We start from the raw sequence: 24,790 nt of genomic DNA on the forward strand, positions 1-24,790 counted from the left end.
GTGCTTTCCTAACTAATGCCCCAGAATTCTCTGATGCTGTAACATATTATTTCAACCTATACTCCAAAAGTGGTGATATCAATGCACTTACATATTTCAATGTTATTTCAAATTTAACCTTGTTAGAATATTGATTTTGGAAACATCTTTGACACATGACAGCAGTTTTGTGTATAATTTTTTTCCTTTTCTCTTTCTCTCTCCCTCCTTGATTTTGCTAATGATCTCTGAAGCTCTGGCATAAAAGAACTGTGGTGAAACAGAAAATAAAATTAAAAAAATAAATCTACATTCATGTTCCCAGTGAAAAACAAAATGCTAACGAACAACACTCATTTAATAACAAAATGGAAATGAGGTTGTTTTTTTAAATCTTTTGCATTTTACTGTGCACATGACTTGCAAGTAATGTTGGCATGTTTTTTTTTGTGGGAGATTTTAAGTCTAAAAATAACCTGGTGACATCACCCAAGGAAATACCTAATCATATATTACATTTAACTCAATACAATTTTGTTCAAAACTTTCTTAGGAAACAGATGCTTTTCTGTCTCCAAAATGTTCTCAAAGGAGTCTCTGCTTTTAGACATGGCATTTCTGATCTATCACTGTGGGAGAGCTTTAAATCAGAGTTCACACAGAGCTCCAAAAGCTCCAGTGGAGCCTCTCAAGGTGATAGTTTGAGCGAAAATGTAAGGAGAGGTAAGTTATTGAGAGATTCTGTTGCAGCAGAAGTGAAATCTAAATACAGTAGATGGAGATTTATCAAAATGTAGATATAGTCCCACTGTGCCTGCCCAGTATCTGCTTCTGCTAGGATCTTGCAACAAGCTGGATGCTATTGCTTCTCTCCTAGTGCATTTGCAGTTTAGAGGTCTTGTTGCTGTAATCAGGGATTTTGTTGGAAGAAAGTCAATATATATCACTTGTAAGATGCTTTGAAAGGAGCTGTGAGTTAAGGTATAGATCATTTTTTGCTGTTAACCCTTACTTGGAATGGTGTGTAAGAGTGTTTTCCAATCTGTCATCCATGAAGTCATGGTCTGCAGCCCATGAAACCACATCAAACAGGAAAATAAGCATCTTCTTTACAGTATTTTCAGCTAAAGGTGAAAAAATATGATCATATCTGCAGGAAATGGGCCAGTAGAAAGACATGATTGTGAAAATCACTCTTCATCTTCATGCACCATTGAAGAAGTAGAGGATCAAATTGTAGTTTTACCAGTATTAGCTTAAACTACAGATGATGAACAAGAAAACAGTAAAACATACGACCAGCAAAACCAATGTGTAACAAAGTTTCAAACACACTATTTAAAGTAGCACCTACCTTTCTCTCATGCCTTTTGGAAGGCAGCAAAACAGAAGCACTTTTGAAATAGTCCAGGTATCAGTATCATATTTAATGGGTTGCAGTAAGGACTACCAAGTAGCTCAAGACAGACAGTTCCTTTAAGCATGGTGGAATAGTCTGCTGGCTCACACTTAACATGGCCAGATCTTCTCCACCCACAAAGGAGAATTCAAATTGTGCTGTCAGAAATAGTATTTGCCTGAAGGATTCCATACACATTACCAGACTCAGTCCCTGCGCAGTAGCTTGGAAAAGGATGGTTAGTCATTTTAACAAGCTACAGATTTAAAAAAGAATGAGCTATTCTCCTATCTATCACACACCATGCATGGGATGACACGTTAAATTACTTCATGTCTGTAAAACTAAGCTGGATCATATTGAGATACCCATCTTCAGAGATGCTGCAACACCACTTCCCATTCAAGCCAAGACTCTTTTGAATGACTTCCTAGAAATGCTTTTAATACTTCTTTACCTTCCAAATTCCAGGATCAAAATGTTCTCTTCCTTTATTCTTTCTCTTAAATCTGATCTAGAAATCCCTTTATCTGGCATATGGCGTCATCTTCACATGACAGTACCCACATCTGGCATATTTCAAGCCTCATCTGTTTTTCCAGGCTCTTCCAGGAGAGACAGAAATACATAAGGAGGATGATAAAGTCTGAATACAGTTTGAAATAAATCACTTATCTTTGCGAGATCTTTCTGTGTGATTTTGACACACTGAGCTCTAGAGTTGGACTCAATGATTTTAAAGGTCTTTTCCAACCTAAATGTTTCTATGATTAGTGCAATCTATCTAAAACTTTGGGTGCAGACTTTTGTAAAGGTGAATAAATAATTTGAATTAACTTAATTAGCTGACGGAAATAATACAGGGCTCTACCATATCTTCCTTAAAGGCATGTGCTCACTTGTTCACAAAGCACATCATCGACTTTCTTAATCAATGGGGTATTCAAATCATGACAGGAACTAACACTGGGCTTCAGGGTGGGAACAAAAAGTGATCCGCAAAGCTCAACAGGATTATGAGTCGACTGAAGTCATGAGTCAACAGCAGCCTGTTGCTGATTGACTCTGCCTCACCAGTAGGTGTTACTGCAGCCATTAATGCAGATCGCTGTATGGCTGCAGGGATACGCATGCCTGCCAAGGTACATAAAAAATATCCAAACCAAACTGAAATCTGCCAGATTCTGAAAATATCATGTAACACCCTGCTCTGTATCTGCAACAGCATCCAAAGTAATGCTTGGGAGAGCTGACCACGACCACACCCATCCCTATGTCTGCAGTACAAGCCTGAAGGTTTTTCATTGACGGCCATTCCACTTAATCAGTCAAAGCGGCGCTTGGCTATTTGATTGCTGTGATTTAACACAGTAACAACAATAATCCAGACTACGCTTAAATCACTCACAGTACTTCCAAAACTGTTTATTAGCATTGGCTTCTGCTTTACTCGCTATTTTCAACACCCTTAATACTGAAGTTCCTCCTCCGGCACCTCTGAGCAGGCCAAGACTATATGAAAAAGGCAGCCTTATTTTTTGTTTGACCGAGTATTTGATAACTGCACTTAACTTCACAGTTTATTTATTTAACCTGAGCTCAGGCTAAAGCCATCTAAAATGCTCTGTGCATTGTAACTTCAGGTCCAAGACAGGACGGGGTACAGAACAGAGTCTCCTTCATCTCTCTCTTGAAATGAAACTCAATAGCTCCTCTTCAACCCATGAGTCAACTGCAAGGCCGTCGCTTAATAATCTCATCCTTTCATTGCAATCATAGTCTGAAAATTCAGGTCCCCATGCTCAACATCTCTGAGCAGAGTATCAGACATATCAGACCGAGGATTTCTGTCATGCTTTCACCAAATCTTACCTTTGAGCTAGTACTTTCCAACTGGAAACTGAGTCTGTTTCTGAAGACCCTCAGAATGGGAAGCTCATCACTGGCAGTCTGTTCTATCATATTTTTTCAACACAAATAACACTTTCCACAAAGTGGAATGACTTCTCTCTTCATGTATGAATTTCATCCTTCTTAACATTAGAATTCACAGGACCCGAATGCATAATTTAAGACTTACACCCCAACAGAAGTCAACATTTTACCAAGCAGTCATTAAGACTGGATGAAGAAAAGGGCGTTTCCCCTTAAAAGTATGTTTTGTTCAGGCAAGGCACAAGAGCAATATACAACACAACAAAATGATTTGTCTATTGAACATAAAATATTTCACATTTGTTTTCTGAAAACATTACCCAACTGTTTAATGTACGCACTAATATTTTTATCAATGTTTCTATAAAACATACTTTTTTTGCCTACATAAATATGGTATGTGAAAGGCAGAAGTATGCAGTCTTTCATCTATACACAATATGAAAGAACAGCATTTCTCTAGGAGACTTTTTTCCTGTAAATCCAATGCTTATAAAAGCAGTACAATTGAAAGCAGGTGGGATGCAGTACAAGGGTTTCTCATCATTCTAAGCATACAGTTCGGCTCACTCAAATAATAAAACCTCTATGCTTATTCAGTCTTGTACTTCTCTTAAAGATAGGCCCCTCAATTGTGCCAAATAATGTGTTGTCCAACTTGGACTAAACTGAGAACACTAAGCTCATTTTCCTAGTGAACTGTGCTGTACTCGTACGATTTCTGCATTAGAAACAGACATTATCTATAAGAAAAAAGAAATTAAAATCTAAAGTCAGCACTGTTTCCAATTGCTTATATTACTGGTGAAATCTTAAAAGGATAATATACTTGAGATTAAACCTTAAAAATAACATTATTATCATAATGTAAATATACCCATGTGATCATATATAATTAGGTAATCGTGTACATACATATATTCACTCTGCCAAATTCTGCACTGTCGCTATTATTTGTATTTGACCTGATAGCTGGAAGACGCTCCTTAGACCATTTTCTTTAGAAATGTAAACAATAGATAGAATCACCCTTTACACTCATTAAAGATTAACAAGTCGCTAACAAAACTTTTACCACATTCATTTTTTGCTAACTTAAAAGTAAGGACAAGATAAAAGGGTAACTTGCATCTCATTATGTTGAATTGTAACAGTGAGAAAGGAAAACAAAGCAGATAAAGCAGGGATTTACACAGTAAATCTGCTGATGGTTGAACTTTTTGAGATAAAATAAAGGCTATAAATCAACTTGAAATAGTTGGAAGTATTAAAAAAATCAGGTAACTTTCTGGTGTCTCTCATTCTTCCCACCTCACGTTATCTATTTTCATAATAATCTTTTAATTTGGCTCGTGGTTGGTACCAAACACTGAAATGAGGAGTGACAGTAAGAACAGCTTTTTTTCTTTGAAATCTGACTTGCCGAGGAGTGGAACCATCATCCAAATTTGCAAAGGCAGTTCTTCTGAGATCTGAGTGTAACTTTGAAGTGCCAAGAGGCCAAAATAATGAAATCAGAATTTTTAAAGTCTGATTGTCAGTGCTTGTACTGGACAAACGTATATACTCTGAACTGTGCAAAGTCCATGACTGCAACTCAGTTCTGCAAGTGGAATGCTTGCTTTATGGAAAATGTTGGTATTTGCCATAGGTTTTCATTCTCAGCTATATCAAAACATGGAAATATAACTAAAAATGAAACTTTTCACTAAGTTTCAGATTGCCAACGTCACCATAAAACAAGTTGTGGTTATGAAGAACAACAGAAGTGACAAAGTCTCATTTCCTATCCTGATTCCTATTCCCGATTTCTGTCAGATTTACATCCTCCCTCTCCCACAGTTTGCCCAGCTAAACCCACCTACGTCCTCTCTCATCTCACCTCACAGTACCCTCAGCTACCTTTCACATCTACTCATTTCCTCCCAAGAGCCACAAACTATGCTGGTTTTGAGGAATGGGTGTACTTAAATCAAACGCAAAAGGTAACACTTAAATTCCTGTTTGAGCCTCCCCCCTCATAATCTGAACCTTTCCTTTACACCACAGAATCACAGAATCAATCAGGTTGGAAGAGACCTCAGGGATCATCGAGTCCACCCATCTGACAACTGCTATGAAATTTGTATGAAATTATATATTTTTGGGATGTTTATCTCTCTTTAAAATGCATCAGAAACTGGCCATGGGGGTTCAACAAGAGTGGGGAGAGAAGAACAAGAGACAGCCATTATGATTACATAAAGTTTCAAAGCAGGTTGAAAATGAAAGGCATGTTTGTTAGGTACAAAGTAAACAGACATAACTGGACATGTTGAAATTATAATTTTGAGATATTCTAGTTCAGCAAATCCAAATGTCCTATTTCAATATGTCCAATTGCTTCATGTCAAACAAAAATAGATGCACTTTCAGCTTGGTTTCCTGCAATCCATCTGTGTCTCAGAGATATTCACTGAAGTTGTGCAAAAACCTTTACATAAAGGAATTCATCACAGGGGAAAAAAAAAATTGTATCGTTGATTTTCCCTGGATAAGAGTAGCTTTAGATGAGAAATTCTGGAGAATCAAAAAACACTCAAAATCAAAAGCCCACACTCTGACATTTAATTATATACTCTACCAGGAAAACAGTCTATAAGGAAGCACTTCTAAGTTAGAGGCTTGTATTAAATTTAAAAAATAACCCTATGATTTATACCCCATCAGCTTTATAAAATGCCACATGTTAAAAAGCAAACATAATTAAAAAATCAGGGTGAATTCAATGCCTCTAAAAATGCCTTCCTGGTCGTAAATTTTCTGTAGAAAGATGGTACTGAAAACTGCATCATTTGAAGAGATAAAGAAAATGCCCTTTAAGTGGAGATGCCTGATTTTACCCCTGGGTTTCTGTGGAACAGAGCACAGGGCTCATTAATGCAAGCCGTCCTGTGCAGGCGTGATCAACACACTAGCAGGACGCAGCAGATACCTCCATGCACATGTACAAGCTCAATGCCAGTGCTGGAGTCTCCACCGCATGCCCTGAGCACAGCTCTGCCAGCCCACGTGCGAGATGATCAGGAGAGCTGTAATCCCCCTTCTCACCTTTCTGGCCCTGGGCCTCTTTCAGGGCATAAAGAAGATTTCTATGAAACTGGTGGAAACCAATTTCTGTGGGCTGCTGCCCATGAAATCACAGAATCACAGAATCAATCAGGTTGGAAGAGACCTCTGGGATCATCAAGTCCAACCATTGCCCTGACACCACCATGGCAACTAGACCAGGGCACTAAGTGCCATGTCCAGTCTTTTCTTAAACACCTCCAGAGATGGTGACTCCACCACCTCCCTGGGCAGCCCCTTCCAATGGCTAATGACCCCTTCTGAGAAGAAATACTTCCTAATGTCCAACCTGAACCTCCCCTGGCGAAGCTTGAGGCTGTGTCCTCTTGTCCTATTGCTAGTTGCCTGGGAGAAGAGGCCGACTCCCACTTCACTACAACCTCCCTTCAGGTAGTTGTAGACTGCAATAAGGTCACCTCGGAGCCTCCTCTTCTCCAGGCTAAACAACCCCAGCTCCCTCAGCCGTTCCTCATAAGAAAATAAAGGAGAGAACAGGAATCCATGGAGCAAATGCTTCTCAGTAAGGGTTTGCAAAAACAGGTGCTCGTTTTCAGAAGGAAATAATCAGGTCTTTTTTTTTTTTACATAGTCCTGGATGAAGCACTGAATGAAGGGCCTCATCCTCACAACCGTAAGGACAATGGGGGATTCTTTCAGCTGGTACCACACAACCCTGAAGTGCACCACCAAAGTGACTCTTTAATGGACCAGCGGGGAAAGGAAGACATGGTTACGTGTCTGGCACATGCACACCAAACACAGAGTACCTCTGTGCTGGGAAAACTCTCCGCTGGGAACCTACAAAAAACCTGCTGGAGCTAAACTGAGCAGCAGGATTTGACTATTTTAAAGGAACACTGGGTATTATTAAGCAACCTTTAGAAGGTTGCTCCTCGCTTGGGCACACTACTTAAGAAAACAAAGCCTGGTAACACGAAAACATATGCCAGCAATCTTCACAGATTTTAAAGAACAGAAGGGCTTAGACTACGATGATCTCAATACAACCATCTAGTCGGATGCCTGGAATAATACAGAATATAGAATTTCACCCAATAATTTACTCAACAAGCCCTTAACTTCAAGTTGAGCTTTTTGATGTAAAAACTTCAAGTGAAGAATGAATCGCATCTGTAAGGAAGTTATTCCTCTCTGCCCAAAATTTGTCCTTTGTTTCTAGGTCCAAATTTTTCTTGCTTCTGCTTCCAGCCATGTACATGTGCAACACATTGGCTCTAAAATGATTATCTGGTTTTGTTCATCTCTATTTTACATCAAACAAAACAAAAGAGGAAGTAAAAAAAATAGCTGTAATATGCACATTACAGAGCGCTTAATCTCATGTCTAGTGTCATACAAAGTACGAGATAATGATCTTGAATATAACACACATCGTCTAGTGAATTGTCATTGCTTGGATAGCGAGTTCAGTTTGCCAGTACTAGAAGGATTAAGTCTAAGTAAAGCACGTAGCCGAGCAAACTATGCCCTACACGGATAGTTTCCCCAGTTGTCAGGGAGCGCTTACGGAGTGACGGAGACAGAAATGACACTTGCTACACTCTGCACTTCGGCAGTTTCAGCAGATTTTTCTCCACAGGATACGTAATAGTCTGGTGGACTTTTCTCTCTTTTTTTTCAAAGAATGTTTGAAAGCCAGATGACTTGACTTCTGCAAAAAGCTTTGCTTTAGTAAATCATTCTACTGTCAGATAGTTTTCTTTATAAAACAACAGTACATTTTTTTAAAAAAAAATGCTTCTCCAGATATAACTATGGAATAGGAGATCAGTCCTGTGCTCTGTGTCAGTCATTCCACGAGTGGAGTGGAGATGCTGAGGGTCTTGGCAAACTGAATCTGCATTTTATAAAATACAAACTAGGGGAAAGGGACCTGGGGGTCCTAGTGGACAGCAGGATGACCATGAGCCAGCAGTGTGCCCTTGTGACCAAGAAGGCCAATGGCATTCTGGGGTGGATTAGAAGGGGTGTGGTTAGTAGGTCAAGAGAGGTTCTCCTCTCCCTCTACTCTGCCCTGGTGAGGCCCCATCTGGAATATTGTGTCCAGTTCTGGGCCCCTCAGTTCAAGAAGGACACGGAACTGCTAGAGAGAGTCCAGCGCAGAGCCACGAAGATGATTAAGGGAGTGGAACATCTCCCTTATGAGGAGAGGCTGAGGGAGCTGGGTCTCTTTATCTTGGAGAAGAGGAGACTGAGGGGGGACCTCATTAATGTTTATAAATATGTAAAGGGCAAGTGTCATGAGGATGGAGCCAGGCTCTTCTCAGTGACATCCATTAACAGGACAAGGCGCAATGGGTGCAAGCTGGAACACAGGAGGTTCCACATAAATATGAGGAGAAACTTCTTTACAGTGAGGGTAACTGAATACTGGAACAGGCTGCTCAGAGAGGCTGTGGAGTCTCCTTCTCTGGAGACATTCAAAACCCGCCTGGATGCGTTCCTGTGTGACATGATCTAGGTAATGCTGCTCCGGCAGGGGGATTGGACTAGATGATCTTTCGAGGTCCCTTCCAATCCCTAACATTCTGTGATTCTGTGAAACTTGTACTCTGCACATTGAAACTTTATACCAGAAAGGTCCCTACTGATTAGGACACTGATGTTTTCTTCAGCAGAAGGCACTGGTAGACATCTTTCCCCAGAAGCCTTCAACTTTAGTGTCATAACACAGTAACAACGGTGGAATAAGCTTCTTGTTAAGATAGATTCATACTTTATCAATAAAGAAGAAAAGCTCAGAGGAGCAGTGTGTAGAGAGATGAAGAAAAACTGGACATTTGTTCAGTGTCCTAAAAAAGCCATTTGAGCCCATGAGGTAGGAAAACAATTAGTACGGGAATACAGTTGCACCAAGTGGCATCAGTAGTGTAAGAGGGAAAGCGAAGAGCACAGTTTTATGCTGTTTCTGAACCAGGGGTGGTTCTCCATCACCTCTGATGGAGGACACTGACCAAAGACTGTGGCTAGCAGTGAAATTTTTAGCCAGCTTTGCAAGATTAAATGGCACATAGGAACAGGCCAATGCAAGCCAAAACAGAGCTCTCTGTGGGACGCTGGCTGAGCTGAGGTAGCAGAATTCATAGTGTAAACATAAAATTTCAGAAAAATATCATTTTACCATGTTCATCAACAAACCAAGAACAATACCAGGAACACAGTTACATCCACGTCTACGTCATCTTTTACTAAAGCCTCAAGCCCTAAAGCCACTCCTGGCAGCTGCTCTGCAGAAGGTATTATTACTAAAGACAGCAGCTTCATGATTTAGCCATACACAGACACTGGGACCAGGTCTGCTCATTGGGTCATCTGGCTGAGAACCAACAGGCTACTGTTGCTTTGTTTCTAACCACTTCCCGACTATAGTTTAGCTATTTAGTCTTTCACCACCTGGCTTGTATTTGATTTGCAAAAATAAAAATAAACAATCTCCCCCAAGGAACAACAAGAATATTGCACAGTATGCAGTCTGTGACCAAAAAGGCTAGGGGCTGAGGCAATACATTCTCTGGTACCTAAGCCACAGGTCAGGTTGGTTGCCAGCTAAGCCAATATTTCTGGTTTGAAGCATCTGTTGAACTCTCTCAAACAATAAGAAAGATTTGTTCCATCACTGAAATAGAAAACCAAATTTAAGAGCGGCTGTGTAAATAAAGTGGAAGTTCATTCAAAACCAACAACCCAGAGGCCAGCTAATTCTGGAATATAACAAAAATTAACCTGGGAAGAGGTCTTAAAGTTTGAAGCTATAATTCTACTGATTTCCTTCAATATGAATGTATAAACAGGAATAAAAATGGCTCTTAAATACAAAATTTAAAGAACTGAATTTTTTTTTCAGATGTTTCTCTGTGGATAGAACTCACTTTGTATTTTATTGCTAATTCTAAAAGGCACGTGCTGAATTAAAAAGCTGGGATTCCTGTTTTTTTCTAGTAAGTTATATTGCATGTTTTATTGCATATAATTGTATATAATGCTGTAATATTGTAAATATTTTGTAAATAAAACAATCCATTGTAACATTTTATGGATATCTCATATCTTATAATTTTAATTTATCCACTTTTAATTAACTTTGGGATTAGTTCTTCCTATGCAATTAAGCTTCAGGCTTTAAGTAGAATCTACATTCCAAATGCCTGCGTAAAGTTGCTCACATAGCATGTTTGCTTAAAAATACAACTTGTCCATCAAGCAAAACTGAGTAACAGCATTTCAAAACTCTGTGTAGAACTTAAATTCTCAAATGAGTTCAGGGTTACTCAAATCTCACTGAAATTTGATTACTTCAAAAAGTACTTCGATAAAAGCACAGGAATGGCATACAAAATCCTACTTAGCCCCACAGCCACCTCTTGATAGTAACCCAAAGTAGATACTTTGGTAGTGTCCATAAAGCAGAGGGCAAATACAGAGCAATGTCCTCCTTCTAGTACTCTGCAACTGGGAAGTTTCCTGAGCTAGAGATCAGTTTTACATCTTTGTAGCTAGTAGTTCACAACTGACTTTTCTTTCATAAATTCATCTAATCATTGAACCCATTTGTACTTTGAGTTTCCACAACACCCTGCGGGAAGGTGTTCTACAATTTATATGCCACATAGAAGGGTATCTCCTTTATCTTTTTGAAACCTGCAGCCTGGTATTTCACTCAGTGGTGCTAATTTTAGTATTTTGAGAACCATTGAACAATCCCTCCTGACCTACACACCATTGCAAGTTTTTCTATGTCTCTGTCATATATTCTCATGCCTCATTCACCTCTCTTCTATTCTAGAAAATGCTACCATGAAGCATCTGGTCTTAAACTTACATTTTGCCCTTTTGATCCATCTCCTTCCTCTTCTTTGCCTTTATTATCCACATGGACCAGCATCTCACCTCTCCATTCTCTAATAGATCCTCTAAGTGTCTTGATAAGTCTATCACCTCTGCACACCAATCTCCTACCTCAAGTAGGAATTGGGCCCTCTTTGGTCAGGTGGTCACAGCTGAATAAAAACTAGTGTTTTTTCCAGTCAGGCTGTTCCAAAAAGACTTCCAGTCATGTACTCTTCTCTGTGGCAGAAGGCCTGGGAGAAGATAGGATAGGTATGGACAACACCTCTGTTTGCAAAAGGTCCCACCGTTCAAGCAGGTGAGAGACATCCAACACCAAAACGACTAGATTGCTTTCTTGCACCCTTCTGGGCACCGTGCCTCCACTGCTGCTCCTCAGGTGCCAAATTCCTGCCAGCAGAATGTCCTCATTCATGACTGTCGCAAGTACAAACAGGACTCACAAAATAAATGGATTCATAACTGAACCTAATCCCCAAACTGTGACAGAAGCCATTTGACTAATCCCGTGTCTGTAAGGGCTGTGTTCCACTTCCTCTGCACATTCCCCACCAAAAAGGGCAGAGATGAGTAAAGTAGTTCAGTTGTGGGAAACTGCTGGCATAGAAGGAAGCTCCAGCTGAGCTTCTAATGGAAACCACCTGCCCCTTGATTATGACAGAACAGAATTTCTCATTATATTCCCTCTATACTACTTACAAGACAGGAGATTTTCAATGTCATGTTAAAAAAGAGAAGGCAATTTAAAAGGATAAATGCATATGTAGAAGGTTAAAAATAAAAGATGCCTTTTTTTTTTTTTTTTAATTGGTACACCCAGCACCTTGGTGGATTAGTAAAACAAAACATACACCAATAAGACGCAAAATGTGATGGAAAAGACAGAAAGTAAGAGTTATTACAGCAGCTTCGTAGTGGGAAAGAAATTCCTTCTGCTTTCAACAACCTATTGCTGACCTATGAATGTCCCAGCTCTGGTTCCCAAAGCAAGTACCAAGCACGACCAGCATGAATCCCCTCCCTCCACCATTTTTGTAAAAGTAGTGCAGGGCATGTTGAAAGTTAAAATTCCATAACCTGCTACTCTTCAAAGCAAAATAGCCACAAACAGCTATGTTTGTATTCTACAGCACTGAGAAAGTAACAACGGAAAAATGTTTTGTTGGGTATCTAAGACTTTACTAAGTTGATTCTATGCATTAGCTCAGTTTTGAACATAAAAGCTAAATCACCTACCAGAAATAGCTGTGGTTGTTTAGTCTGGAGAAGAGGAGGCTGAGAGGAGACCTTATCGCTCTCTAGAACTACCTAAAAGGAGGTTGTAGCGAGGCAGGTGTTAGTCTCTTCTCCCAGGTAACAAGTGATAGGACAAGAGGAAATGGCCTCAAGTTGTGCCAGGGCAGGTTTAGATTGGATATCAGGAAAAATTTCTTCACGGAAAGGGTTATCAAGCATTGGAACAGGCTGCCCAGGGAAGTGGTTGAGTCACCATCCCTGGAGGCATTTAAAAGACAGGTAGATGTGGTGCTTAGGGATATGGTTTAGTGGTGGACTTGGTAGCGTTAGGTTAATGGTTGGACTTGATGATCTTAAAGGTCCTTTCCAACCAAAACGATCCTATGATTCTATGATTTTTTTTTGGCACCATGACATGATTTGAGAGGATAACTGTACCTGGTGCTATGATCCCATCAGATCTTACAAACACAACTAGGATGGACCAGTGTGGTACTTGCACGGTAAGCTTCCAGGGAAATAAAGATGCTGCTAGTCCACAACTGATGATGGAGCAGATGATATGCTCCACTCTTTATATCATTATCAGACTATCAAGGTGTGAAAGTAACAGACACTGTGTTTATTAGAGAGGACAACTCATTAAACTGAGCATCACAGCAATTTGAGGTAAGTCAATCAGGAAAGATCGTTTGCAGGAGGACCTAAAAGCAAGTTCCTGTCCCCTGGAAGTCATCAAAAAGATGGTGGAATTTAACCTACAACTAAGAAGGAAAAGTAACAAACAAGCAGATATGCTAACGAGATTCACCCTGCAGTCTCAGTGGGATACAGTACTTTTTTCATGCTCTCTCCTGAACTGTTGTGTAGTGTTGCTATGTACTATTAAATACTAACCGCATTCCACCCCAGGGGTGGCTCCATTTCAGTGCTGGGTGAAGTGATCCTTATTTAAACATTACTTAGCTCACAGGAGTGCTGTGAAACTTAATTAAATTAATGCCTGTAAAGTGCTTTGAGGTTCTCAGATGAAAGGTGCTATAGAAATCCAAAGTACTATTAGTGTTTCTAAGGATGGGTGAAGCAATTTGGATAAACTAAAAATCTACATAAATCTTCCCTCAAAGCAAAAGTTTTTTTGCAGTTGCAGTTATCCTATTTTTTATTTTTGTTTTAAGACCTTTACAATACAGGATTTCACCTTCAACTGGAATAACCATTTTACAACTACACAAGACAAAGCATACTAATGCCTTGTTCATTTTCTGCCTCTTAACTTTACCTCTGCTTAAAAAGACACTCTCAATATTTCAAACCACACTGCTCTCAAAGATCATAGCCATCTTTTTATCTGTGATCCATTACGCAGACAACTTCATCAGGTAAAAAATAACAAGGTCTTGGATCTCCAGTGAATCTACAGTTACAGAATTAGCAATCAACTGTTATTGGAGAGAGAGCTCCAGTCTCCAACAATATGGAGCGACAACAACAACAAGCTGAAATGAAAATGCAAGCTGTAAGTACCATCTTCTTCATTCTACACACAGGAGAAACAATAGCTTTTGGAGAAGAAACAATAGCTTGGAGAGGGGATTTTCTCCTCAGTCTCCATGACTGCCTTTGGAATAATACAGTTGTTTGTATGACCAAACTAGGACACTCAGAGATCATCTTTCTTAAAAAAAAAATTCAAAAGCGTATAAGCAAAGTACCCTGTTACCATGCAAACAGAGGGCAGCCTTTTACACGACACGTAGCTGAAGAGTACATAAGAAATGCATTTCTAAAAAGCGTAAACACAGAGCATTATTAAAATCAGGTTACAACATGCAAAACTTATGTCAAACAGAAGGTAATTAAATCCCAGAAAACTCATGAAAATGCCTGTTCTCATGAAATTCCCAGCTTAGTTTCCAAATCAAAACAATATGAATAAATATCCTAAACAGAAAAACTGCAGGAATGGAGCTTTCAATTCTTTCAAGATTTGCCCCTCACCATTTATTTCCTTCGCAGTCTGGAACTGAGGGGAGGAATTCTGCAACTCTGTCACCTGCAAGAGAGTACCGAGGGATCACAGAATCAATCAGGTTGGAAGAGACCTCTGGGATCATCGAGTCCATCGGATGTGGGTACATAAAACGGTACGGCTACTCCACTTCAGTATCACTTTATTCAACGCAGAGCGAGAGGAATTTTTATTGATTCAGGGCACTTTGGGGGTTTGGCATCTAGTTACAGGTTGTATAACACTACTGTGAGAAGCCATTTTTAACCTTGAGTATGCATGACTGCTTATGACTACTTTAATGTTATGAGGTAACTACACAGGAACAGAAAAGGCTGTGGTCAAGAGGAAGGAAGTCCCAATCTTTGCCCTATATATATTCACTATAATTGCCATCTGCGTATAAAAATACATGCTTGGTTTGACTAAAAACACATAGGATATGTATGTGTTCTTTTGAGAGGACACAATAACATCAACCAAAATAATATCGCACATGAGGCAAGAGAGTATAAGCCATCAAATGTTGCCCAAATATGAAAGTGCAATTCTTCGAGCAAATAAACACCCACCAGCCTAGAGAGTGATCAAAATACAGTGAGTTCTACTTGAGTGGGGAGGTTCAGGTTGGACATTAGGAAGAATTTCTTCTCAGAAAGGGTCATTAGACATTGGAATGGGCTGCCCAGGGAGGTGGTGGAGTCACTATCTCTGGAGGTGTTTAAGAAAAGACAGGACACGGCACTTAGTGCCCTGGTCTAGTTGACAGGGTGGTGTCAGGGCAACGGTTGGACTCGATGATCCCTGAGGTCTCTTCCAACCTGGTTGATTCTGTGATTCTGTAAAGGTGAAATCCCGTGACTGTACTAAAGCATATACACCAAAAAACTACACGCTGCAACTTCCCTGGTAAACTGCCTCTACCAGAGTCTGGCACAATTTTCGGTGTTGCCTGACCACCATGGACCAGGAACAACCCATAAAGAGATTTCCATTCATTCAGAGAAGCAAAAAACCCACCTAGGACATGTCCCTCATTGAAGTCTGCATGTGTTCACTACATATTTTCTTTCAAATGCCTATCCCTCTCTTCTTTGAAAACTGTATCAGTTGCTTCTCTGCTGTCTTCTCTCTGAAGCTGTACGATATTAATAACCACCTTTGTAAAACAGCAATTCCTCCTCCATTCCTTGCATACATTGCACTTCTCAAATTTTGTCCATAACTCCTTGTTTTCTGCCTCAGACTCTAGTTCAAAAAAAACTTTAGAGACTCACTCTTTCAATTCCCTTAAAAATCACCCACATTTTAAGTGGAATCCCTCTTATTTCAGTAGGAACCCCTTCTTTTCTAAAGAACTCAGACCTCTTTATTTTGCATACCTGAAACCCCTGTATTACTGCATTATTCTAGCATCCTTTGCTCTGCTGTAACTTTCCTTTCTGTATTTTTCCCTCTTTTAAAATAACACTTATTCCTCATACAGACCTAAAATTATTTCCCACAGCTACTCCTGAAGTTTTAAACACTGGTTTTTGCAGTTTGATACAAACAGTATTTATGTGCCTTTCATCCAAAAAGCCTGAAGAACTTAACACTTAACGTAAAGTTTCACCATATCTCTGTGAACTGCCTCTGTATTTACAACTCTCTTCCCTCTGGGCAAGACTATATCCCCATTACAGAACCAGAATCTAACGCAACAGAGACCCAAAAAGCCTACGGGCATGGCTTCACTCTTGGCTGAAGCTCATCTAAGTATGGGCTGCAGCCCAGAACAAAGGCCCACCCTTCCTCCTCCTCCCTCCTCTTGGGTCCCTGCAGACAGGGCTCCCACTGCCAAATCAGGGAATGGATCCAGTCGAAAACAGACCTCTTTTCTTTCGTCAGGTCGCTAACTGTCTCTTAGCTCAGCTGACCATCCCACTGTGCAGGCACTGGTGGTGTCACCACAAGGCAGGTGTCACCTCACAACTGCTGAGAGGCAAGCGCAGTTCCCACCCCTTTCAGCAGGAGCTTGAACTTAAAACGTGATTTGGATAATTGTAAAACTGCAGCCGCGGTGTAGAGACAAGACAGCTGCTCTAAGGAGTCACTAATACGCAATGGTGCCAAGCTTTGCTCCCACCCTAACCACTGTCTTATCTCCTGTCTCTTACTCCAGCTGCTTGTTCCCAGTTCCGTCCTTGTGCTGGTGCTGAGGCCCATCAGCCTTCACAACTGAATCAACACACAACCCCACGCAAAGCTAAACCAGCAAAAACTGTATAAACATATATTTTTCTGGTGGCTTAGTGAACAAAGTGCTAGCACATGGGCAAGGCAGGGGGGTGGGCTCCAGAGCTGGGAGGCAGGAGCAGGAGGAAGAAGGAGAACAATCTCCTCTTTCCAGCAAGGAGTGATCCTAGACCAGCTCAGTCATCTCATGTAATTCCACACTGAAGGACTTCTATAATGGACCACAACTACTAAGTTGTGAGAATTAACTTGGAAATACATACTACCCATCTAGTGCTGTACTCACAAACACTTCAGACCTTTATCTCAAATAGCCTTAAAAACCTTTTGTCTTGCTCGTTGTTTGCCAGTATTTGTTGACTTCCTACTTTCTTTCTTAGTCTCTTAGTTTTTAATATCTTACAATTCACCTACTAAGCTCAGCTGAGTGTTTACTGACTCTCACATTCCCCGTTTACCCAAACTCTGAATCACACTGTTCTCTGTGTATTAATCCCCTTCATCTTCCTTAACTGTTCTACCTTTCACCCAAATTCTTCAAAACATTTCTCATAGTACAAATGCAGTTCTCCTTTTAACTTTTTCTTCACTAGAAGTGAAATTTTCCCCAGATTTGCTTTCTACTTACAATTGTGTCTTTCCTTAACGTATCTCTGAATTGCCAGTCTTCCCCTTTGACCTGGCTCTCTGCAGACTCAGTTTGTTTCCTCTGCAAGGGAAGAAGGGCCAGCTCTTTCCAAACCCAAGAATGGCCAGTAGTTGCGTGGTAGCCACTGTAACAGACCCCCATCCCAAGCATAACACATACAAGTCAACAGAGACCACACAGCTACCAAATGACACATTTAGTGTAGCAGCGAGCTGTCATGATCTACCAGTTGCCTCCATTATCAAGTGTGTTATAAGCATTACAATATGAGTAAGTTTTAAGTTGGATTTCACCTTCTGTGTATTGGCTCTCCGTCTTATATTCAGATCTAATTAGACGGTGTTAATAGACAATGTTGAATGAAAAACCATATAAAAAGGGACAGAACAGAAGCTGAGCAATATCCTCAGAAGGACCTGATCCCATGAGGTTCTGAGAGCCCAAAAGTCCAACCCTATTAACGTGAGCAAGGGTACCAATTGAGTGGTAAATAAATGTACTGTCTCAAAAACAGTGTGTCACCGCTGATCTGAACAAAGCTTATGTGCCAGGCTTTAGCTCTGCTCCCATGAATATCTAGAGACTCAATTTACAGGAACGCTTTTCCAGAAAACAGTAGATAATCTCTTGCCTACATGGCACAACCACACACCCAAAAGCAGCTGTGAAAACCCCTCAGTGTTCCTCCAGCTATGAGAACCTGGGATCGCCCTTAACTTTAAACTCTTGACCAGTGCTAAAGCATTAAAGAGAATTACACAATTGCACAAAGATAGATAAACAGGCTTTTGCAGGCCTCTTCAGAGAATGAGACGTAGACTTCTTTAAGAGAAGAAAACCTTTTTTATTTTTAATGCAGGGACACAATATATTTTATAATTTTAGGACTTATTTTTAATATCAGGGCACATTTCGTTTACTGTGCTTTCTCACACAGTTCAATGGTCATGCAAAGAATGAAGCTCCAAGGAGAATGTGGTCCCTACATTCGGCTTAAGAAGCCTCCAAAACCAATTTTAATACATTACTACTAAGAGGACAAATTGCTATTCTGTCAACAAAAAACACCAAGAAGTCGACTAGTCTTCTTACAAGATGGGCAAAGATGAAATGTGATGAATATGCAGCTGATGAAGGAAATGTATAGTGAAAACTCTTCAGGATGGTACTCAGTCTGCTAGCAGAGGGCTCTGCCTTGCCAGCTGCCAGAGCTCAAACAAAGCCTTTGATGAAATCACAACTACCCTTGTCTCAGTTTCACAAAAAAAAAAAGAGACTGTGGACAGTTTAATTATCACAGAACCATTACCATCAGCGGCAGTTTCATAATCTTGAAATGCTGCCATTCTCTAAGCCATTTGCCTGAAAAAAAAAATCCTTAAAACACAAGAGACTGTCATACTGTCCAAACAATAGAGCAATTCTTATACAATCAGACGCCATAGCTAATTATTCAAAACAAAAACACCCCCCCCCTTATTTTTAAACAAGGGAACAAAGGATGTAAATTTTATCCAGAAATATTAGATTTTAAAAGGAGTAAAAATATCCAAAAATCAAAACAGATGAATGCTGTAGACTTGCTTTTCTTTCATGCCTGTACGTCCACAAAACTGATTCTGTGTTGAAGGAATGAGTACATACACTGTTCGTGTCCCTAACAAATGCAATAAAAAATAATAAGTAATAAAAGCAAACTCCGTGGGAGCTTTTTTTGGTCACTTTCACTTACATTTCAAAGGAATTGCCTGCTTCATTCACACTCTATCTTATTTAGGTTAATCAAAGTGTATTTTATTTTTTCTTTGGCACCTATAAAGATTGTACTGATATAGTGCCTATTAAGATAAGTGTTTCATTGTTCCTTCTTCTTACCGTTAGTCACCATTTCCTAATGCTGATATTTTGCCAGGAAGACGGAGGAAGCAGTTACAAATGCAAGTGATTAGTATGTGTGCGAGTGCCTTGACACACAGTTTTGGTCACTTACTAATACAAATACTGAGCTGGCCTAAGGGCATCTTTGTGTCATTTTCCATTAATAGAAAAATATGAACTCTTTTGTAACAAGTTGCTACCAAGCATTATTTCCTTGACTTCTATTGAGTTAGCTTTTCAAACATCTGATGTTTGTTATTCATTTTGTACAGCGTTTGGACGTTCTAAAAACCTCAGTAATCAAAGCAATATGCGCATTGGAGAATGTTCTTTTTGTTAGTCTATACTGGTCATATATCAATCATCCGACTATACAGAGACTGGAGTAAGTTCAGCTTATTTTTCTTTTATGAGACAGATCCATATGTAACAATTATATATGCAAATAGTGCCCAAACACACAAGGAAAAATCCTTAGCCAGTTGACTTGAGTAGGGCCAGAATTACATTCCTAGATTTTTGGCTTAAGACATCCCGTTTGAAAAGGTAAAAGGAGTCCAGAATGATGGAGCTGATGAAGATGAGGCTCAGATGCCGGAATAAAAACACACTGCCAAAATAGGAAGACAAGCGAGAGACAGCAAGAGAAGAACTGCTGCAGGAAAAGCACAAGTAGAGCTGAAAGTCTGAAAGGACAGTGTGAAAGCAATGAAGTGAGAGGACAAATGTAGGTGATTCAGGCAGGAGACAGTAGTTAATGGAGGCAAAAAACCCCAGTGGCTGTCAATAAGGAAGTGATAGAGGAGAGATATCTAGTTTGTAGTACATTTCATTAGACATAACTGAGTGGGAAGAATATGGTTATTAATTGTCAGAAGGGGTCCTGGACTAGCAGAGGGTTTTCAGGAGATGTGCTACAAGCAGGTGAGTAGCATGTTTGACCTGAGCCTGAAGTGGGCATACAGGCCAGACTTCTCGCTTCTGATATGCCACTACTTGGAGGTGGGGGTAGTAGTGTGGGGATTTTAGAGGTCTGCATGGTACATATGGGGAATGGATGCAGTAAAGGTAAGCAGAACCAGCCCAAGGCTTGAAAAAAATCGACTGACAGGAGACTACTGAAGAAGGAAGGCTTGTACCTGGAGGCTGAGAACACCTGAACACCGTAAGTAGCAGCTCCTGTTTCTAAGGTGACTGACCTACATTAGGATTCAAAGAAACCCTTTGGAAGAAATCCAAAAGGATTTCTGCTGCTACAGGAGGGCCCTGGAATTTGGGGTCACCTAGTGTCCAAGAGAATGCTTCTCTGGCTGACCTGAAATGAGAATAAGGCAGAAAAGCTTTCTTTGCTTCATTCTTCTGAGCTGGCTGCTTTGTCTGGAGTCTCTTAACCAAGAGAAAAAATGCGTACGACTGCTTCTACAAAAATACATCAGTGGGGATCCGTGGAAACAGGTTACTGTGACCAAGACATACCTTCCTTGATTTTAGCTAGGTATTTTCTAGCTGCATCAGAAGATGAAGAATGCTTCTTCCTCTTTCCTGAGTGCCTGCTTTTTTTCCCCCCCCTAACAAACAGAAAACTAACATATAAAGTCATTTGGGAAAGGTGCACTGTACTATGTACATTATCTTTACAGGACACATAACAGCCCACGAGGAATAACGTCCAAGGTGGCTTTAGCTCACATCCACATCTAAGTCACTTTTGCACAGCGGTAATATGGAGAACTCAAAAGTCACTTCAATGACAACTGCTTCCATTGCCAGTCCAACTTCCAACTCTGCCTCTAGCAAAACAACCATGTCTAGAGCAAAACGTTTTAAACTGTACAGATGTAAGGCAAGGAAAAAAAATAATCCCTTCACTTCCACGGCATCAGTTAGGGAAGGGACAAATTATAAACCAAATTCTAGATGTAACTAGAGTTGAAGTGAGATGAACTGGTAAACCAGCAAGGTACCACTGGCATCGTGAGAGACATTTCCATGAAGTCCACCTTTTTTTTTTTCCTCTCCTTAAAAGACACCCAAAAAGGCGGTTTAAGCAGCATGCAGAGCCATAACCAACCACATTCTGAACACAGTCAAACACCTGGGAGTCTCAGTGGCTTCACCACACAAACAGGGAGAGCAGACTGGTGTGACAAGAGATTACCTGTGCAACTTGGATCTAGCAGCCACTGCACCGGTGTCACCTGCAAGAGGCTTGGGCTACTCTGCTTGGCAGTTTGGCTCGATGTTGTATCAGAAGGCACACAGATGTCTGCGTGCCTGGGTGTATTTTATGAGCACGCACAAGCATCAGGGATAGGAACCAAAGCTTTTCTTAATCCTTTGCTAAGTGCATAAACCCTTAACTTTCTATAGGAGCTAAAATACAACATGGAGAATATCTCAACCATCCTGGTAACAATGCATTTACAGAACATAAAATAATGTAACGTAATTTATACTATTTTATTTATAAATAGTATAAATTTATTTTAAATAAAATTATTTTATTTATAAATAGTATAAATTTATACTAATTTATACTATACTATACAATATAACGTGAAACATAATTTATACTGTCAGTCTTCTACAGAATTCGGACATATACTAGCTGAACTTATAGACAGGAGGAAGAAAGATTATTTGTAAAGATACCACATTAAACAACAGAACAAATATGTAAGAAAATATGCATCTTTTATTTGGGGCTTAGTATAAAACTGAAAGGAGGGAAAAACACCACCACATACATTGTCGACAGAACAGAAATGTATTTAACACTTCGTCGATTTTATATAAATAGTAAGCTTATTCTAAGAAGATTTATTACACTAATTCCACTAGATTATTTATTTTAAACGAGGTATTTAAATCAATTCACAAATAGATTGTTCCACGCCAACTTGGATGGTTCACAGGCACTGTATAAGGATTTTAACATAGTAGCCCTTTTGGCAGGGGAGGGGAAATAGTCGTGTTTTCCCTTCCCCACCAAAAAAGGCTTTTCTATTAGAAATATAAACTCAAATCCAGGGTGACAGCTCATCTCTCCCTAAATCTAGGCATGTTTTTTTTAAAAGCCTATGAAATTATAAAGAGTTAGGAATTATATACAAAATAAAAATATGACAGAAAGGGAAGCTTTCATCTCTCATGGAAGCAAAGACTGTTTTTGTTGATACATATGGAAAAAATTAAGCCCAATTATATGTTGTGCTTTGGCACTGGGGTTCCAACTTCACCACAGGCTTATTTTTTTCAGAGATATACCATTACAGCCAATTCTACCCTTGAACATTTGAACTCAAACCTTGTAACACAGGCATTTTTGTTGCTAGATTACTTGTACCCTGGATGAAATGCTCTGTGTTACCGTTGTACTATATTTAGAGGTGAAAAAAGGGTTATCTGTATAGACTCCAGGGAACATATATTCAGGAAAATATAATAAGCTTAAAACATCTTGTGAATAAAGCAGACTTTATTGCAGCATAATTTCTCATTTTCTAAATTAGATTGTGAATTACAGTCCTTGATATCACGAGCTAAATATTCACTCAAATGAAATTTTTAATACAGCAAAACCCTTTTATGTGATAAATCTTTGAAGGAAGATAGTTGCTTTTGCATGTTAAAAGGTGACATAATTACTGAGAGGAACAAGTCTACCTAATCCTTCAGGCCAGAAATCTTGGCTGACAAAAGAGGAAAATTTAAAGAGTTTCAGAACTCTTTTGCTGCAACAGCCAGAGGTGCTAATTTACTAGAGTCTGTGGACTGCTTATATATGGTTGGTCACACATCGACCAAGATAACACCGTATCTGGCATAGACAATTGGATGCTCTCTTTCCCTTGAGATTTTTCAAAGAAATAAAATATCCTTAGCCAGTGTGGGGTTGCAAAGTGTTTTCTCTAATTTCATAAATGCAGGATATGGAGGATCCATTCCTCCTTTACCCCACAAATGAGACAACTCAGTTAAAGCCTAAAGCCAAAACTTTTGCTCCCTATGAAAAAAGAAATACAAATACTAACATTTGTCCTCTGCATCTCCCTCTTCCCCCCAAATTAATGTAACTGTAAATATTTCGAATCAGATAAAGCCAAAACTCCTGAGAAAGATAAGGTGAAAAAAAATGGAAAAATGCAAAGACTCGTCTTCATGACTGAGTGACAAAAATAATACCCTGCCACAGAACAGAGTCTTCTATACTCATTATAAACTCCATTTCGTAGTGGCTGAAGTCAGAAGGGAAGGTTAGATCTAGTCTGACCACCTGCTATCAAAACCACTAAAGTTCATTCAGGTAACTGTGCTGATAACACAAAACTTACATCTGGCAAAAAGATAGCTTTCTGAAATGCATCTCATTTTCATATGAACCCACCAAAAATGCAGAGTTTAACTGTTAATCACCTCTTAATATAAGAAACCTTAACAAAACACAGGTTTTCAAATCCCCAAAATTCAAAACAATGAGTCAGGCTCCAAAATCCATGACATTAACTTTAAAAATAAAAATGTTAAAAAATAATATGAGGGTGTTTTACTTTTGCTTTCTCATTCCTGAGCTTTTAATGCAAATCCTTCCACAACCATAACTTCTAGGAAAAAAATGGGTTCAATATGGAAGTTGACATACTTTTCAAATCTGTTGCGTTCAAGAGCTGAAGGTCTTACTGAAGCATCAGATTTTGCAAGACATACAACTGAGGGCCAGCAACACCATCAATAATTTAGGCACCATTAACTGGAATCCCTTTGCCAAAAAGCATATCACTTATGAGACATAACAAAATGCAAAGAGGAGGAGTTAATGAAAAGATGTGCTCCTGTTCCTGAAGAGAAGCTTTAGAAGGAATTTGGAAAAAAGGATTCTTGAAGGACTGTTTCAGGCCTGGAGCATTAAACTCACAGAAAGAAAATAAGACTTGAGAAGGACCGTACACACCAGAACAGCGTACACCAGAAAGCGACAGCAGCCTGAAAGAAGGAAGCAAAGCAATGGGATTCTTGACAGCTGAGGACCAAGAGAATGAATGTGATGTGGTAAGAGACAGCAGAATATAGAGACAGTCAGAGGGACAGGGGAAAAATTATCTTAGAAAAAAGTTATTTGTATAATTTGTAACCAGGAGAGGTGATGGAGGGGAAGCCATGACGAAGAGAAGACTGTAACAGTCAAGGTAACAACAGAAAGGACAAGAAGGGAAACATAATTCTATTAATTGTCACTTTACGAAGGACAATTAATAACACTTGAAAATAAGTGTCTTAAATTTGTAATCTACTTCTAAAGGCCTTGAAAAAACAAATTTTCATTATAGTCCTTCAGACAACACAAAGACACAGCTATCTTAAAAATCTGCATTAAACAGATGTCTGAAATACCTCTGAAGATCACTAGTCATACCTGGACTAAAGACACAAGGTTCCCAAAGATCACAGGCATAAGTAAAGGTGGCCAGGCTGGCTGTCTATAACCTGGAAG

General features: G+C 39.6%; 1 protein-coding gene across 2 annotated transcripts in view; it reads right to left on the reverse strand.

Moving 5' to 3' along the window:
- The window catches only part of BBS9 (Bardet-Biedl syndrome 9), a 345,480-nt gene that overhangs the window by 11,752 nt on the left and 308,938 nt on the right, over positions 1-24,790 (reverse strand). The gene's annotated exons all lie outside the window — the stretch shown is intronic.

Source organism: Nyctibius grandis, chromosome 7 (assembly GCF_013368605.1).
Source record: "Nyctibius grandis isolate bNycGra1 chromosome 7, bNycGra1.pri, whole genome shotgun sequence".
Lineage (NCBI taxonomy): Eukaryota > Metazoa > Chordata > Aves > Nyctibiiformes > Nyctibiidae > Nyctibius > Nyctibius grandis.